Genomic DNA, 8,356 nt, shown 5'->3' with positions numbered 1-8,356 from the left:
ACCAGCTGGCTGGTGTGTTTACAGACATATTCAATCAAACCTTATCCCAGTCTAGTCAAGGATCATATCACCTCCATCCTACCTGTCATCCTAGACCCACTTCAATTTGCTTACCGCCCCAATAGGTCCACAGACGATGCAATCGCATCACACTGCACACTGCCCTACCCCATCTGGACAAGAGGAATACCTATGTAAGAATGCTGTTCATTGACTACAGTTCAGCATTCAACATCATAGTACCCTCCAGGCTCATCATTAAGCTTGAGTCCCTGGGTCTCAACCCCAGCCTGTGCAACTGGGTCCTGGACTTCCTGACGGACCACCCCCAGAGGGTGAAGGTAGGAAACAACATCTCCACTCCGTGGATCCTCAACACTGGGGCCCCACAAAGGTCTGTTCTCAGCCCCCTCCTGTACTCCCTGTTCACCCACGACTGCATGGCCATCCACGCCTCCAACTCAATCATCAAGTTTGCAGACGACACAACAGTGGTAGGCTGAGGGCCCTCGGAGTGTGGTGTCAGGAAAATAACCTCTCACTCAATGTGCAAAACAAAAAAGATGATTGTGGACTCCATGAAGCAGGAAAGGGAACACCCCCCTATCCACATCAACCTGGACAGCAGTGGAGAAGGTGGAAAGTTTTAAGTTACTCTGTGTACATATCAATTGTCCAAGCACACAGACAGTGTGGTGAAGAAGGCGAAACAGTGCCTCTTCATCCTCAAGAGGCTGAAAAGGTTTGGCTTGTCACCGAAAACCCTCACTAACTTTTACAGGTGCACAATCAAGAACATCCTGTCGGGCTGTATCACCGCCTGGAATGACAACTGCACCGCCCACAACCACAGGGCTCTCTAGAGGGTGGTACGGTCTGCACAACACATCACCAGGGGCAAACTACCTGCACTCCAGGACACCTACAACACCCAATGTCAGAGGAAGGCAAAAAAGATCATCAAGGACAATAAGACCCCGAGCCACTGCCTGTTCACCCCGTTTCCATCCAGAGGTGAGGTCAGTACAGGTGCATCAAATCTGGGACCGAGAGACTGAAAACAGCTTCTATCTCAGGGCCATCAGACTGTTAAAACAGCCATCACTAGCACAGAGAGGAGGCTGCCTACCAACAGACTTGATATCATTGGCCACTTTAATAAATGGAACTCTAGTCACTTTAATAATGCCACTTTAAGAACGTTTACATATCTCGCATTACTTCTCATATGTATATACTGTATACTGTCTCCTACACTATCTATTGCATCTTAGCCGCTCTGTCAGTGCTCATCCATATATTTTATATTTATTAATTCTTATCCCATTCCTTTACTAGATTGTGTGTATTAGGTTTTGTTGTGGAATTGTTATATATTACCTGTTAGATACCGCTGCACTGTCGGATCTAGAATCATAAGCATTTCGCTATACTCGCAATAACATCTGCTAACCATGTGTATGTGACCAATAAAATTGGATTTGACAACGTGAGTGCATGTGAAAACACGATCTCGGGAAATAAATGTGGCAAAATATCAACATGTGATAACATGACACTACACATGCAACAAAAGTTGAGCACATGTGAAAACTCAGCTGTCAAATGTCATTTAGAATATGTTACATTTAAAGGCATAATTGACATGAATTCAATTTAGACAGTCATGGTCCCCTGCAGGTTTTGTCTAGTTCCCGGTTTGTTAGAATCTTGTGTCATGGTGCCCTGGAGGGTTTTCTCTAGTTGCTGTGAAAATATGTGACCGATTCAGGAAATTAGGCATATGTCGCAAGTCACGACTTCACATGAGAGCCATTTGAACGTAAACATTTCTCTTTTCTCGAACATGTAAACTTTTAAGTGCCTTAATAACAAATTTGTATGCCATCTGTAAATATGAATAAAATTGTTAAATTACGAGCCTTGTTGGTTAAGCCACAGAAAAGGTCAGCAACCTTCCCACTAGCCATGATTGGCTGAGATAATGAGTGGGCTGGACATGCCGAGAGAGGAGTTCAGATCTGTCTGCTATAGAAGCTTGTCAGTCTGTGTTGGTAATCTTGTTGAACACAGTTTTTTTAAAGTATTGTCTAGTGGAACTGCGTAAGTGTTGCTCTCCACTTTCTGGAGGATCAAGTTTTGAAGTCAGTGTAATTAGAGTATGATAGCTAAACAGATGGAGAAAACACCTGTCTCCGGATTACGTCTTTAAACTAAGGGCAACCATGGCATGGCATTCCTGGCAGGGAGACAGGTCCATCTACAATGATGTATACAGGTAAAATAGTCTAGCGTTTGCTAGCTAACATTACATTTTCAGATGTTACACGTTTTCTAATTTTGACAGAAAGTGTTTTCATTTCAAGCTAAAGCGTACTGTTACCTAGCTAGCTAACATTAGCTGGTTGGCTCCCTAGCTGACGTTATTATTAGTTTCCCAGAGCCGTTTGTTGTTGTAGTTAGAGCCTAATGTTAGCAAGCTAACAATGAACATGGTTGGTTAGCTCCCAGCAGTGTGGCATTGTTGGCACTGTTCATTGTTGTTTAACTAGCTAACGTTAGCTGGCTGGCTCATTCGCTAACGTTACATGACATGTGTGAACTCACGCTTTGTTTACCTAGCTAGGTACATTGTTTACCTAGCTAGCTAGCTAACGGTAGCTGGCTGGCTCCTTAGCTGAAATTATTATTCATTTCCCAGAGCCGTTTGCTGTTCGAGTTAGAGCCTAATGTTAGCTAGCTAACATTGAATGTGGTTGGTTAGCTCCCAGCACTGTGGCATTGTTTGCATTGTTCATTGTTGTTTAACTAGCTAAAGTTAGCTGGCTGGCTTATTAGCTAACGTGATGTGTGTGAACCTACACTTTGTTTACTTCTCAAGGTATATTGTTTACCTAGCTACCTAGATGTCTTAAGCTAAAGTGTGATGTTAGCTAGCTCGCTAATGTTAGTTGGCTGGCTCCCTAGCTGACGTTATTATTAGTTTCCCAGAGCCGTTTGCTGTTCTAGTTAGAGCCTAATGTTAGCTAGCTAACGTTGAACATGGTTGGTTAGCTCCCAGCACTGTGGCATTGTTGGCAGCGTTCATTGTTGTTTAGGTGCTAACATTGGCTGGCTGGCTCGTTAGCTAACAGTACATGACGTGTGTACAACACCAGTTGAATATGGCCGGTATCAGTAAACGTCTGCAAAAAAAGTGTAATGAAATTGTTGCCAGCAGGGCTGGTTAGGCTGTTTTCATGTTATCCAGAGGTAAACAAATTATCTGCAAGAGCATGAAGTGTGATCTCCAAGAGCGAAATGAGATGGGTGGGGCTAAAGCTTAAGAGGGTGTGAACAATGCTTAATGGGTGTAGACAAAGAAGTGCTCTTCACTAGTTAGCAAAACATTCAAAGGCGATTTTCCCAAAAGTGAGTTTACAAGTTGATCAACTTTCAAAGCATAAATACTTTCCCATTGTTCCTCAAATGCAGTGTATGATATATCACTTTGTAGCTTTGAGTCACTACTTTTATCTATTCTAAAAAACCACATTTCAAATTTTGCTAAATAAGACCGAATCCAGGTGGTGAGTCACATATGGTAAATCTACAGCTAGTTACTGTATTTTTACAGCTAAATGCAGGTGCTAATGGACAGTATGCTGCTTTATGCTGATTAGTTAGGACAACCTCTTGGTTGTTATTTAGTTGAAGTTTCTGCTGCTCCACGAGGTCTGTGGAGATAATGAAAATTGGCAACAATACATTTCTGCACCTTGCCTAAAGTTGCAGTAAAAATAAAGTAAATATATAGGACATCTTGAAGATGTTATTTTTCATAATATGACAGTATGCTGCTGTATTCTGATTTCCATTACTGTAAAATATTGTACTGTGACCATAATTGTGAGTCAGCCTTGAAATATCCTGCTACAGTGAAGCTGTCAACACCACCGGATCTGTGAGCATTTAAGAGATATGTCCACAGATTTGCATTTCTGCACTTTGCTAAAAGCTGCCCAGAATCAAGTAAATAATTGTCTAATTATCACCACCCATGTAAAACTAACAGTGCTATTATTTCAATAGTTTTCTCTGCATTCTTGGAAAGGGCCATAAGTAAGCATTTCACTGTTAGTCTACACCTGTTGTCTACGAAGCATGTGACAAATTGAATTAGATTTGACAATATTTGACAATATATATTAGTGGACAATACTCTTGGGGATTTTAAATTCTAATCTCTTGGTTGGGAGTGGCATCAATGTTTCTGCAGTGCCACCAGGTTCATACTAATAGATTGGGAAACAAACAAATAAAATAAGGGTATGGTTAGGATAGTGTTGTTACTGGGGTAAAAATCTCACATGGTAGTTTGGTACCTTATTCGTATAATGGGATATTTTTCAACCCAATGTTTTTTTACATAAGGTACGATCATCACTGAGCTTTGATAGGTGGGGTGTCACGAGATTGATTGGTAGATAAGTGGATAAGTGGGTGGCAGTGCTGGTGTGATAAAATGCACTTGCAGTGAGTTAGCTAATCAGACAGGTAGCTGGGGATTGGCTGTCCTTTTCTTTAAAAGCCCTGTGTTTTGCGGTTTTCCAGGCTTGGAGATGAGTGGAGAATGTCTCTCCGTGGGGGATCGGACCCCTATGCAAGTTGCCATGTCTTCTCTGGGCGTTTGCTGTGATCGCACTGGACAAGTGTCTGTGGGATGAGAAGTCTTACTAGTGGATTTGAATGAGGAAGTGGGCGGCAGCGTTGATGATGAACTGGGGCTGTGGAGGTGAGTGGTGATCTGGGAGCAGATGACCAAGAGAGGCATTGGTACAATGCACATCTAGGAGCTTTAGCTCTGCCGTGTAAGGGACGCAATTCTTCCTGTGTTCCCCTTACTCTACTCTTTCTCTCTCTGGGCTGTTTTGCCACACGACTGAAAGCCACTATTGTCGGCAGGTTTCCCTGCCATCTGTCTTCCTCTTGTTCAGCACTGGAGGCGGGGCCATTGGTGATCTTGCCATGCAGTCTCAGACCGGGCGGGTTCCAGGACAGGGACCTGTGCAGATTTGGATATTGCCATACAGAGACATTGTTATTTTGTGGAGATATTTGTCTGGCCCTAGAAATCAAACCTATCCCCACCCTTTTTTATATGTTGCCTTGTCTGTCTTTCCCCTCCCTATTTTGTCCCATAGCAGTATAATCTGTTACAGGGGTTGGCAGAGTAGAGCAGGGCCAATGGTGGGTTCCATGTTGTGTGCAGCACCAGCGTGAGATTGTACTGTAGTACCTTTCACCATATTGTTTGCTGTGACTACCCTAAGAATAACTATCTTGTTGCAGTGCCATATCAGAAAAATTTGCAGTGTGTCACTTTTGCATGCCTGATATTTACCTGAAAAAATCAGGGGGAGGGCAACCTACCTGAGGGGAGGCTCTATTGTGTTGACACAATCCGGGAAATCATACAGTCTGCTATGGGAGGTGGGGAATCGTGGTCTGATCCATTAACATGGATTTAAAATACAACTTACCTTGAGCATACTTATCTGCCCTGGTCTTCTGTGTTTGGCTTGTGTGCTGGAGGACATTAAATCCTGTGTTGGGTGGAGTTAAAAGGGATTCACACCAAACTGTGACAGGAGCAATGTACTGAGGTGTGGTGAAATGTGTGTGTCAACCATCAGTGGAAGTACAGCACCCCCTATGTCTGTTCTGCAAACTTTGTAAGTAGTAGTGAGCCTTCACTGACTGGCCACCCCTCATAGCCTGGTTCCTCTCTAGGTTTCTTCCTAGGTTCTGGTCTTTCTAGGGAGTTTTTCTTAGCTCCTGTGCTTCTACACCTGCATTGCTTGCTGTTTGTGGTTTTAGGCTGGGTTTCTGTACAGCACTCTGTGACATCAGCTGATGTAAGAAGGGCTTTATAAATATATTTGATTGATTGACTGACTCTTGTGTTGACAACATGCATCTCATTTGCTGATTGGCAGCGTTCTGTAACAGCAGCCTTTCTCGAACCATGAGAGAACTTTAAATAAATGAGATGGTGATGTACACTTAATTGTGAATTTTCTAATTTCAAACGGATCCCCTGCAACTGGACATATATTTCATGAGACACCTGTTTCCAGGAATTGAGGACTAAGACAACATTGCCAAGGTTGGTCAAATTCTATTTTCCACCCAACAGTACCTATCATGTAACTCTGAGTAATGGATACAAAATCCTTGGTAAAATCACATTATCTGGTGTAAAACTAGAACTGGTAATCAGCAGTTAATGGGTGAGGTGGTCATGATGAAATTGCCATTCCAAAGAAACATCCAGAAAGTTCAGGGAACACTTGTACAGATGTGGGAGTGTTGTCATGATCAAACATTCATCTATTCAATCTTCTGCTTGAAATCCAGCATAATGTCTAATCCATCAAGAGGGATACAGTTCACAGAATGCAGTTCTGCTATAATGACACATGCAGGAAAATTAATTATGTTTCTCTCCAAGAATCGACTCCAGGAAGAAGACCAGACACCATACTGTATTGTCTATGACAAAAAATATATTATACTCCATTGCACAGTTGGAATGACAGCTGAACTGTGCCAGCATAACAACATTAGGGTAGACTAGTTTAACATGCATACAGTGGCTTGCGAAAGTATTCACCCCCTTTCACATTTTCCCTATTTTGTTGCCTTACAAACTGGAAATAAAATACATTTTTGGGGGGGGTTGTATCATTTGACTTACACAACATGCCTACCACATTGAAGCTGAAAAATATTATTTATTGTGAAACAAACAAGAAATAACAAAAAAACTTAACTTGAGCGTGCATAACTATTCACCCCCCAAAAGCCAATACTTTGTAGAGCCACCTTTTGCAGCAATTACAGCTGCAAGTCTCTTGGGGTATGACTCTATAAGCTTGGCACATCTAGCCACTGGGATTTTTGCCCATTCTTCAAGGCAACACTGCTCCAGCTCCTTCAGTTGGATGGGTTCTGCTGATTTACATCATTCTTTGTCATCATTCCTTCAATTCTGACCAGTTTCCCAGGCCCTGCGGATGAAAAACATCCCCAGAGCATGATGCTGCCACCACCATGCTTCACTGTGAGGATGGTGTTCTCTGGGTGATGAGAGGTGTTGGGTTTGCGCCAGACATAGCATTTTCCTTGATGGCAAAAAAGCTACATTTTTGTCTCATCTCACCAGAGTACCTTCTTCCATATGTTTGGGGAGTCTCCCAAATGCCTTTTGGCAAACACCAAATGTGATTCCTTATTTCTTTCTTTAAGCATCAACTTTTTTTCTGGCCACTCTTCCTTAAAACCTCTTTGGGCTAGACGTGCCTCTAACGCCCCAACTCGACAACATCCGGTGAAATTGCAGAGCGCAAAATACAAAAATCGTAATATTAAACATTCATGAAAATACAAGTGTCACATTTAAAAGCTTAACTTCTTGTTAATCCAGCCGCTTTGTCACATTTCAAAAAGGCTTTATGGCGAAAGCATACCATGCGATTATCTGAGGACAGCGCCCTGCGTACAAAAGCATTAAAAACCAGCAGAGATGCATCACAAAAGTAAGAAATAGCGATTAAAATAAATCACTTACCTTTGAAGATCTTCCTCTATTTGCAATCCCAAGGGTCCCAGCTACATAACAAATGGTTGTTTTGTTCGACAAAGTCCTTCATTATGTCCCAAAAAGTCAGTTTAGTTTGTGCACTTGATTCAGTAATCCACCTGTTCCCCTCATTCAAAATGCATACAAAGAATCCCAAAAGTTACCAATAAACTTAGTCCAAACAAGTCAAACAACATTTCTAATCAATCCTCAGGTACCCTAATATGTAAATAAATGATACAATTTAAGACGGCAAATAGTGTGTTCAATACCGGAGATAAATAACGAAGTGTGCGCCCTCATCCACACGTGCTACAACACTACAGTAAAAATGAGAGCCACCTTGAAAAACTACAAATTCTAGCAAATGTTTCAAAAAAACAAGCCTGAAACCCTTTGTAAAGACTGTTGACATCTAGTGGAAGCCATGGGAACTGCAATCTGGGAGGTATTCTTTTGAATCTCTCATAACCTGTTAGGGCTAGGGGGCAGTATTGACACGGCTGGATAAAAAACATACCCGATTTAATCTGGTTACCACTCCTACCCAGTAACTAGAATATGCATTTACTTATTACATATGGATAGAAAACACCCTAAAGTTTCTAAAACTGTTTGAATGGTGTCTGTGAGTATAACAGAACTCAAATGGCAGGTCAAAACCTGAGAGATTCCTTTACAGGAAGTGGCCTGTCTGACCATTTCTTGAACTTCTTTTCCATCTCTATCTTT

The 8,356-nt window shown here is 42.0% G+C and overlaps 1 long non-coding RNA gene across 1 annotated transcript; it reads left to right on the top strand.

The window, feature by feature from the left end:
• The first annotated feature begins 2,037 nt into the window (after positions 1-2,037).
• LOC106576005 (uncharacterized) lies at positions 2,038-7,871 on the top strand. Its single transcript, XR_001321879.3, has 3 exons — positions 2,038-2,278; positions 4,594-4,774; positions 4,945-7,871. It is a non-coding gene; the product is annotated as an uncharacterized LOC106576005 (long non-coding RNA).
• The last annotated feature ends 485 nt before the right edge of the window (positions 7,872-8,356 follow it).

Source organism: Salmo salar, chromosome 17 (genome assembly GCF_965601325.2).
Source record: "Salmo salar chromosome 17, fSalSal1, whole genome shotgun sequence".
NCBI classification, from domain to species: Eukaryota; Metazoa; Chordata; class Actinopteri; order Salmoniformes; family Salmonidae; genus Salmo; species Salmo salar.
The sequence above is the reverse complement of the archived record's forward strand: the minus strand, read 5'-3'. Positions and strand labels throughout refer to the sequence as shown.